Below are 11761 nucleotides of genomic sequence, written 5' to 3' on the forward strand. Positions count from 1 at the left end.
TAACCAGTCATGAACAATTTTTGTTTTGATTTCTCAACGGTTCATATCTAAATTATTGTTATGGTTTTGACGAAAACCGGTTAAGTTAAAAGGAAAACACTTAAGCTAAAATCTGTGTAACATAATGGCGTTAAGATTTTAAATTATGTTTGTTAGACATTTTAATTTCATTAAATCTCATGGTACGAGACAGAATAATAAATTATGTCACTTGAATTTACAACTCATCAGTTGACAGTAATTTATTCATAGTCGTCACATTCTAGAGATTACTAAAGGGGAAAAAAATCAGATTTTATTAGTATTAAACTATTTTATGAAAATGAACTTTATGTTTAATATATATATCAAGTTAACTAACATCAAGTTATAATTAAATTATCTTTGTGACAGTAAATTAAATATTCACAGATGAGGTTTATGTTATACTTCTTGTTATGTTCACATCGGTATAATTAGGAAAGCGTTATATTGGAAACCTCGATACGCCAAGCAGTAGTCAATTTAATCGTTTAATTCTAAAATAGGTTGTTAGTGAATTGGGTTTAGCATGATAATTGATTTTCATATTTTAAGCTCATAAAATTAATGTTCAAACAGTTTGTGCTTGACAAATTAATATTAATATTGTTTTAACAGTATAGGTTTTTGTTTATTTATCGTATGGCAATAATAATGTATTAAAATGTGGACTCTAAAATTATTTATGTGTTATCAAAATCAAAGTATAATTTTAAACATATTTAAATTATTGCATTCAATGTTATTAAAATATTATTAATTTTAATTATAATTTTCATTAAAACTATATGAATATGTTATATTATGTACGTAGTAAAATTGTGTTGCCTAAATACGTGATCCATAATCAAAACAATTAATTTAAGTACTCTGATTTTCAAATAAATGTGGGCTGACCGTAGTCTTTTTTAAAATATAAGAATTTATAACCTATAAAATTAAAATAAGTAAGTAAATTTGGTGTTGGATTACAAAAAACTGGAAGACTTAATGAAAGAAAATGTCCAGTGACACTAATTCAACTTGGTTAGGTTAGATTATATATGTACAATAATATGTATATTGTATATATATATTTAATTGTTTAGGAGGTCGTGTAACCAATTTAATTTTAAGCGACGAGGAGGATTATCCACGGGAAGAGTAATAAAAGATTAAAATGATATTAGTATATTTGTATGATCTATAATGTAGTGTTCTTAATATAGCTGAGGAATAATTCTCAAATGATATCTAGTGTTTGAGTGAAATGTTTTGTAGCTATTGCAAGCAATAGTATAGATAAAATAGCAACTTTAAGGTAATTGTTAAGAGTACAGTTGTTGCTGACATACCACAGTCCACAGAGTTTAAGTTGATACTTGAAAAACGTAGGTTAGTGAGTGGTTGAAAGAATTGAACTAAATACTACTGGAGGACTGTTGGAGCGTATCAGGTGATGATTTAATTTAATTTATTTTTATTCTTCATCGGTTAAACCATAGTTTCAACTAACTTAACTGGGTTTAAACTGTTTAAAGATTATTGTGATGTATGTAATGTTGATTTCTGGGTCTAAATTACTTAATCAGATGTCATCTGCAAAAGTGGCTTTATTTGTGAGGTAGGAATAGGATATGTCTATGGATAATAATGATAAGAGTGTTGGGGCGAAAAAGTTACCTTTAGAAACGATTGCTTTTGAAGGATATTATAGAACGGATAGTTCAGCCTCGAAACACACTTAAAAAGTACTGTATGATAGAAAATAGATAAGAGTTAAATGTAAAGGAGCAGGAAAGAGTAAAATTTTGTAAAGAAGTTACTTGTGCCAAATGTGATCAAAGCTTGAGTTACATTAAGAAAACAGCTGTAAAACAGTACCTTTTTTAGAAGCAATATTATCTGCACTTCTGCAGTGTACTTGTTATTTGGTTATTGTACTAATTATTTCTAACACCAAACTAATTATTTGGAATTATGATTATGACTCTAGCAATCGGATAAATTATTTTGAGCATAAGAGAGCAATTATTCGAGAATTTTTTTAGTTTAAAAATAATTTTTATAATGTATGTAAAACCAGAGATATTTGTCTTAAGAATTATTTAAAAAATTATGTCTCAACATAGTAATTACCAAAAACTAACTATTATTAATGCCCATGGTCATTATCATTAATTTAATATTAAATATTAAATTTTTTTAATAAATACTCTTAAAATTAAATCTTTATATTTATTACTATTATTGTGTTGTGCCAAAATAAGCACTTGGTTTCTGTTTCTATCAAACTGTTACGCTGTCAGTACTATTCTGTCCACTCAAAACTCTTTGTGTTAGTGCATTATATGATAATATTTTAAGCATACAACCTAACCTAACCTACGACTTCGTATAAAAGCCATATATTATCTTTATTATTCAGAAGTTCAAATAGTTCATAAACGTGTCCTATACAAAAATTATAACGTACAAACAATAAACAGATTGATTCGATACCTTATAAAATATAATAATCACTAAATTCGATTCTATAATAACATTTACTGTCTCTGGTTCAAAAGTTGACTGTGTTTTGTATGTTTTTAGTTTTCTGTTGCGGCACTTTTAATGGTTTTATATTGGTTTAAAATACACACTCACTTACACACACACACACACACACACACATTTGAAACGATTATGGTCTTAATTGTAATAAAGCTGGAAAAGGGTTTTCAGTACGTACTGACGTATAGAATAATTTTATCGATCTACGTATTTAATCTATACTTGCTACAACGTGTATGATTTATTTTCTTTATTTTACAATATTATTTCTATTTTTTTTTTTTTGTATATGTATTTTGCACAATTTCATAAGAAGTCAATGTATTTATTTATGTCGTATTCTTTTCAATTTTAACGAGTAACATTTTTGTAAAAAGTCTTTTGTGTACCAAACGAGATCATAGATTGAACTAGTGTTTATTTCAGGGGGGTATTACCCCGCCCCCTCCCCCACCTGGAGAAAAATATATAAGTACCACAATTACTGAGCTGCGTGATACGTCTAGAAATACAGTTGTAAAAAAGTAGGTATTTTGTTTTATTTTGCGACGATGCACGTAAGTACAAAATATGTGTACCGTACCTATGAATAGTTGAATTATTATTTTTAAAACTAACTAAACTGAGTATTTTAAATTATTTCTGTTATTGTTAAAATAATAATTGGATAAATTCTTGTGATTTGTTCAACAATGTTTGACTAAGAGAGCAGTAGGTTAATTGGTTTCAAGGACGAAGGGGAATTGGAATCCATGGTTATATTAGGTTAGGATAATGATTAGTAAGTATTAGAAGATGGGTTGTAGTGTAGTACGTGTAAGATAAATGTAGGATGTAGTTACAGTCGTGTGTTAGATATATAATAGATTTTTTCGGTAACTGTTTTATGATTAAATTTGTTATTTAAGATTTGTCGTGGAGTCTATTTGAGTGAAAAGTGACACATGCAGGGAGAATTTAGGATAAAAACATATTATCTTACGCGTGAAACGTGCATATCTTCACTCGATACTCGATATATTAGCTGTACGAGAAGTCTACCAGCTGCTTTCTCAATAGATGAAACAAAATAATGAATACATTTGTCTAGGAATTTAGTGGTTAGGTTCAAAGAACTATAATACAAATTATTTTATATTTTTGTCTTCACAGGCTTTATAAAAAAAATATATTTTTAGTATGAACGTTTGACCATATGTATTGGTATATATTTGCACACCGATGGATGTATAATATTGTTTTAAACAGATATAAAACTTAAATCGTTAATAAACGATTACAGCGAACAATATGGCATAATCTACTTGCCACAATTTAAACATAATATTCAGTGTCTAAGATTCGATTCTTCCAAATATAATATATATATAGGTAGATGCACGCTGATTACACAATAATGAACATTTAATGAATTTTCGCGACACAACGCTTAAATTAATACGCTAAGTCGTCGAGGAAACTATTATACGTATTATGTATAGAGGCACCTCTTGCACGTACATTTATCCAAACGGTATATGGATTTAGCATAATATATTCGATCACGAAAGTTTTATAATAATAACATGCATACAGTAAGCAGTACAACATAATTGCAAGCAACTAGGTATAGATGGTATACATACCTATATTACGGTATTGGTCGTTCACGGTGTTAAATTCAAATCAATGAAGAACAAAAGTCGATAAAAACAATTTGTTCGTGTATTTTTTTTCATTATTATTATTATTATTATTATTCAAAGCTTAATGAAATGAAACTCCTCTGGTGCGCATACATTATATTATATCGTGTGCGTGCGTGCGTGCATGCGTTTATTTCGTCCCGCGGGGACTTGTGTTAAATCGCATATCAAACACAATGTTTTTTTTTACCCCGTAAACGTGGCGAGGGTATAGTATTGGATTTGGATTTCTATTCGGTTATCCCTGTTTTAAGACCAAGCTCGCAAACCGTTGGAATTGGATTTCGACAAAAAAGTAAAAACGCTCTTTAAAACACGTCGTGCAAGTGATTGTCGAAGAAACCCATCTAACCTCAATATTTTTCGTCACTTATGTTCGTATTGTATATTATCGTAAAGCATCGAGCGAATCTCAAAAACGCAGCACTAGCTTATCATTTGTTTTTTGGCTCTCTATAGTAAGTTTATAATGGTATACCAATTAGCGATTCAAATCATCGCATAACATCAATATTATATCAATAGTTGCCAACTTCAGAAGTTTTTTGTATTCCGAATGGAGCGAATTGAATCCATTGATTTTACGATTATGTGTTTTTTTTTAAATTATTTTTTGTGTGTCTGTCATCACTTTATTTTGGAGCAGTAAAAATTATTCAATCTTCGACTTTGATATCATTTGCAATTTTCACCAAATGATTATGAAATCACATTTTATACTATATACACGCTATAATTTTCAAAATATATAGGACTTTTTTGATTTATTTAAAGACATTTTACATTTTTTCTATAATTTTTAAAGAAAAAAAAATGTTTGAAAAATTAAATACAAGGTTCTTCCTAAGTTGTCGTAGCTGGAATTAAAATTCGAGAGAAAATCCACATTGTTTTTTATGAGTGATTAGAAGTTTAAATTTAAATGTGATTGCTGGATATTTACATGTAAAATAATGGCTTCTTATTAAACTCATTTTGTTATTTTTAAAATTAATTATTAATTACTAGTTTTAAGCATTTTAAATGTTGATTTTTTTTTTAGGTTTTTTTTAAGTATCTACTGATATAAATATTTAGATACCCGCTATAGTAAGAAATTCTGAAAATGGAATATAAAATTTAGTTATTTTCTCGAAATATTAGTCATTTGTGGGGACTTAAAACATTTTATTACAGAGTATAATATTAGATTTTATACATAATACAATTTTAAAAATATTTAGATTTTTAAGCTATACCATGAATCTATTCGCACTTTTGTAATGAAGATCGGTATTGACTTAGAAGTTCAGAAAATTAGTTCTACCCCATACATGATACATATAATAGGAAAGTCACATTTCTATTATTTATATACATAATAAAATAATGAAATACTTGAGAAATATAAGCTGACATACCATTTTAGCTCAGAATAATTTTTCATCGTGAACAATGATTTATGATTGAATTCAAATTGAACACATTATTATACTCACCTACTATACAGAGGAGCGAGTTCCTTGTTTTTATTTTTAATAACTATTAGAATAACCCATCGACATCGTGGCCATCACTACATTTGCTGACATGTGTTATAATATTTAAATTTTGGCCTTTTTTAAAGTGAAATACATAGATGTTCCATCAATACATGAATTACAATATAATAACTATACATTTATAATAGTGAATTATAGATTTAATTAAATTAATTTTTTAAATGTCGATTAACAGAGGAGCGAGGAGAATATCGTATTGACTATCAGCTGTATTGGAAGTCAGAGGGTTTCGATTGTTTCGAATATAATATGTCGCGAGATTTGTTTATAAGATTTATTGTGTTCTAAAAATATTTCGCTATTCGATCATTAGCACGAGAAAAAAAAATATAAATACATATATCTATATAATTTTAAAGATAAATGCGATATTTTCAGTACCTATAAATAATTCATGTACCAGCGCGGTACGTCTAATATATAATATACGAGATATGTGGACACCTCGGATCAATATAAGATATCAAATAAAACAGACATTTTTCTGAATTTCCATCATCTCACGGCCGCCGGCAATAATCAAATGTAAAAAGAAAAATTGCTCCTCCGGAGACACTTTTCAGAAAATATCAAAGGCGTTTGAATAACTGTCACAATATACCTACCCGCCTACGACATTGGGTACGACTTAAGGTATACCTAACAGTAATAGGGTAATACTCGCGCGTATTTCGGATTACACTCGAAAAAGATGAAGCCCACATGACGTAAAATAATAATAATAATAATAATAATATGACAGTTACGCGTGTAATATAGGTAGGTAGGTATAGAGTTACCTATTTGGGTCTTAAAAAGAAAAAACTATTTTAAGAATCCACGATGCTCTTCGCAACTCAATAATATGTCATGACGTGGCAATAAGCGATTGAAATATTTTCGTACGATAATTAAACCGATTAAACAACTATTGTAATATTATAAATTATTTTTATTATTATTACGAGTTATGAAAAGGTGTTGGTGTAAACCGTAATAATATGTAGATTTGCTCTCGGAGTATTATCGTTTTTGTCGTTGTCGTATCACTGCACACGAATGAACATAATATTTTAAATTCGATTTCACTACAATAATTATTATCATAGTATTGTTGAATTATTCTGAGCGCGTTTTATAACTTCATTCGTATTTATTAAATTTAATTTTATTGCGAATATAATAATATTATATACGAAACATCAGTTCGTCAGACGTCCTTTTTTTTTATCTCTCAACAACGATGCTTTACGTATCCATCACGACGACGACAAATCCTGCGAAGGACCGGCAATACGTCATATTATATAATAATATAAGGGCCTTATTATAATGCTATGGAGTAAGGTTGAAGTATCAAACATCAGCATGTGCGAATTAATTTAAAAAATAAAAAATCTTTTTCGCGTAACACAAATCTCCGGATTTCTACGCTGTTCGAATAGAACTCTACATAATTATCATACGTATTATTTCGGATCCAAGATTCAAGTAGGTGTTTCATGTATATATTCTCGTATAATATATGACGTACATATATAATTTACGGTCTTGCAGTGGAACGGAGTCGTTCACAATCTCTTAATAACTTGTAAATACTTAGGTTTTGTATAATAATGATTTAGACAATACCATAATTTAAAATATGCGTGCGTGTGTGTGCTTGTTTGTGAATAAACTGCAGCGTAAACAATTTTAGCATGTTTTACAACAAAAACTTTTGTGAATAAACTGAATTAAAATGCTATAACACATTAATAAAATAGTCTGTCGCTGTCGTTATTATTCTCGTATTTTTATCATCCTCACTTTCTGTAAAGTTTTTGCTCTTCAACATTTAACGGTACGGAAAATATTATTATAATCGCGTGCGCGCGCGTAACCGTATTATACCGTATTATACCGAATATACTTACTGCAAGGACAGTTGGAAGCTTCGAAAAACACGGACGATAACTGCAGCACAGTTATAAAATGTTTAAAGTTTAATAAACCGGAGCAACCCTAAAAAGATTCGTGATTGCAGATCACCACCACCACCACCACCACCCTCCCCTGCTTACTACCCGTTGGAATAAAAATACAATCTTCGGAGTAGTATCAACAATCGTAAAAACCCTTACCTACCGACACCCCGAGACTTGCAGTGTCGTCCCCAAACATATTACTTCGTACTTTTTTTTTAGGCTTATACTTGTGTAAGTACCGCATGGTTGATCGTGTGTAGAATCACTATGCTATAGGTATTCGTTATAATTGGTGCACCTTCTCTGTAGCATGTGAATCACCAGCAAGCATGCTCACCCTATTTCTTCCTTATATCTTGCTCAAATTCTGATTTTTGGGGGGCTATAATGATTTGAAAATTATAATAACTCGTTTAAGTTGTCAAAATTGCCTTAGTGTAATTAATAGGTAGGTACTTGTGTGTCTGCCCGGATATCTCATAAAATATATTTTATATTTGATATAAAAATCAGTATCAAGAAAGTCTATTCATTCTGATTTCAAGTAATACTATGTATCTAAATGTTCAAACAAGTCATCTGAAAAATTTAATATGTAAAAAATCGTCGGCAGCCCGCAAAATGTGGACAATAACTGCATCACAGTGTTATAAAATGTTTAAATTTTAATAAACCGGAGAAACCCTAAAAGGACTTTGCAGCTCACCACCACCATCCCACCACTCTTCCCTGCTTACAACCGCTCAGAAAAAAAGATAAGTTCTGAGTAGAACCAAAAATCAAAAAAACGCTTACCTACCGATACCCGATCATTACTGACCGTATCATTGCCAAAACATATGTTACGTATACAATAATTCCCGCTATAACGAACTTCAAGGGACCAAATTTTTTTATTATAACGGAAATTTCGAATAAAAAAAAATACATAATGTAATTCAAATATAGATAATCAACAATTTCAACCAATGTAAATAATTAGTTAATTAGTTAGGTGGGAAATATTCCACACGAATGTTATCCAATTTTTTATACAAATGCTACAAATAGTTCGTTGTTTCGGGATTTTTAAAAATCAATAATTTCGTGATATTGAGATTAATTTAACATTGTTTTAATAGCTTTTTAGAAGGTGCCTTCTATGAATATCGTCATAACGGAATTTTCCGTTGCATCGATATTCGTATTTCATTGTAATGGAAACGTACTGTATTACTCACAACATTTTTTTAATTTTATAGTTTTATTTTTTAGACTATGGTAAAAAGGAGGCTATTAGTCATAATATTATTCATATACAGGGTGGTCAATGGAAAACGGATGTTTTTGAAATTGGTATAACTGGGAAGGGCATGGTCTCCCAAGGTTGCTGGCACTGTTATCCTGTAACTCGGGAATGTAATTTTAGTAGTCATGGAGTAGTATGTGGACAAACCAAGAAAAATTCAGGAGTTGAAGGAGTCAATTAAACGTGAAATTGTCTAAATTATGTTGTGTATATGGTGAAGAAAGTGATGGGCTGCAACTTCAGGGACCGTCTTGAGCAGTGCATCGCCGAAGAGTGTCGTCATTTAAATGAAATAATTTTTCACACTTAAACATTTTATATTTTTTTCATTTTGTAAATAAAAATTACCATGTTCCTCTACACATTATTTTTACTTTCAACCCAATATGACCAAATTGAACAATTTGACAGAGTTTTTAAATGTATCCGCCTTTTCTTGACCACCCTGTATATTCTGCAATACATAATATTGTCATATAAATTACATGAAAAAATTCGTGGGAATCGCGAGAAAACTTAAATTTTTTTTATTTCTTTCCCGTTTGGTTAGGGCCCCCAATATATAAAAATAACTTAGCTCCCCGGTGATCACCGGGTAATCAGTGGTCCCACACTGATCTGTACTTGAAGTTGAAGAACTCTAAACTATTCATTTTTATTTCTAATAATATGCATTTAAATTTTCAAAAAATGTATTTGCTTAAAAACTTACAGAAAAAATGCATGATTCTTATTTGAAGAAAATATGTTTATATCGTCAAAAAATACTCCTTAAATGGTATGAAAAAATTAAAGTATTTGAAAATATGGTCTTTAAATATGTTCAAAAATTCTAAAAATAAAAATGTTAATAAATGCATTATTAAAAGATAAAAAAAGGATGAAGCTTATTGCTTGTTTAATCACCATGCATAAAAAGAACAAAATTAGCTGCATTAATACGATATTTTTAGTAACGATTTGCGAAATCGGAGCGCTTTAAACTATAGTTCTAAGAATAAATTTGGAATAGTAAATAGGTCTGCAGGTAGTTGTTTTATAGGTGCATCAGTAGTATTATGGGTACAACAGTCGGATTATAAGTTAGTGTCAGTTGTCGGAAACCTGAAGCTCTCATAGTATAATAATTGTATGTTACTCGTGAGTAAAATGTATAATATGACCTATAACAATTATTTTTATTAAAACTTTGTAGAGATATCTTGTTAAATTTATCATACAATTAAGCCCCGATAACTTGAATTCCAAACAGTTATGAACTCAAATATTATGTTACATTTGATATGACTAATAAATATACACTGTTGTTTAAAATAAAATAAGTTATTAAAGCTCAAATGATTGAGACCCGTGAAAAATGAACATTAATTTTTTGGCCCTTGTCATCGAAAAGGTTGTCCATCACTCCATCCCCGGGTTTTGGTTATTGTTATTTAATTGTGTAGAATATTATATTTATTTATGATGATTTTTTTTTTTAATATTACAATATTTTTAAATCGTATCAGCAACGAAACACGTTTTCAATTACTTACTATCGATCCATTCGAATATATTTTGTAGGCACATTATTCACTACACATGTGCGGTATTATATCCTGTGGCCTTGTTGCCACTGTGTTGATCGTTGTGACGTCGAAACTAATTACTATACGCCTTAGTGCCTATCGTCCAAAGTTTGTTTTTGGCACATATTATACTTCATTGTAACAAGTTCACATCGACGATTTCAAAGACATATATCTATTTCGTCGTGAAATGTACCTAGACAATATGTCTACAGCCCTGCAGGGTGCGATTCACCAAGCATGATGACTGCCCTCCTTTATCCTATAAGAATGCACATAAGATTCAAATTCCAACCGATTCGGAATTTTTAATTACACTTAAAGACCATATTATATACAAATACTCATACATATATCTTATACACTATAATTCTGTGGCGATACAAGTTTCTTTTTTTCAAACGAGTACTACACTATAGTATATTGGTACCCAGATGATAGTTTTTATAATGTCTGCTCGTCTAAATCAACACTTTAAAGAGTTGTTTCTGAGCAATTAAACTTTATTGTATATGTGTATAATAGTCCTAGAAAAACGGCGTTTTACATATATTTGATGTAAAATCTACATATTGTATTATTAAGTCTATGTATTGTTATATTTGGATGATTTTTATGTTTATTTATATTAATAATTATAATTTTTAAACCATACGGGATAATCGCTACAGGACACTCCATAAAAAATCTAAGTATGTACAAATAAGAATAATATGGTCTTTTTAACAATGGTTAAGAATTCTTAAAATTAGAATTTCCATAATTGCATTTTTAAAGGATAAATACACAATAAACCATTCTGTATAAATTTATTCTCGTATATTTCTGTCCAAATACTACATTCTATGCTTAGAGGTACCTACTTATGTATAATATGGACGAAACAAACTTTGCAAATACATACTCAACTACAGCCCATACGGTTTTGGCCATAGTCTTATCTCAACAAATCAAACGTACATCCAACGCATTTTGCCTATATGCAAGCTCAATTTATAAGATTTCTCGAGTAAATATTTGTGAAGTAGGTATACGTATTTCTACAAATTAATACATAGTATATATATATATTTAGGTACTATAGTATGTTATACAGTGTGTAACGGAAATACCTGACGGAAATTTAATTGCTAAAACTGTGTAATTTATTATAATATAAGCAGCAACTTTTGTGTTAACC

General features: G+C 29.5%; 1 protein-coding gene across 1 annotated transcript in view; it reads left to right on the forward strand.

Annotated features, from left to right (window-relative positions):
• LOC111037500 (atrial natriuretic peptide receptor 1) overlaps window positions 1-11761 on the forward strand; it is a 68988-nt gene that overhangs the window by 18214 nt on the left and 39013 nt on the right. The window lies entirely within an intron of this gene.

This window comes from Myzus persicae, unplaced genomic scaffold (assembly GCF_001856785.1).
Source record: "Myzus persicae strain clone G006 unplaced genomic scaffold, MPER_G0061.0, whole genome shotgun sequence".
In the NCBI taxonomy this organism is placed as follows: Eukaryota; Metazoa; Arthropoda; class Insecta; order Hemiptera; family Aphididae; genus Myzus; species Myzus persicae.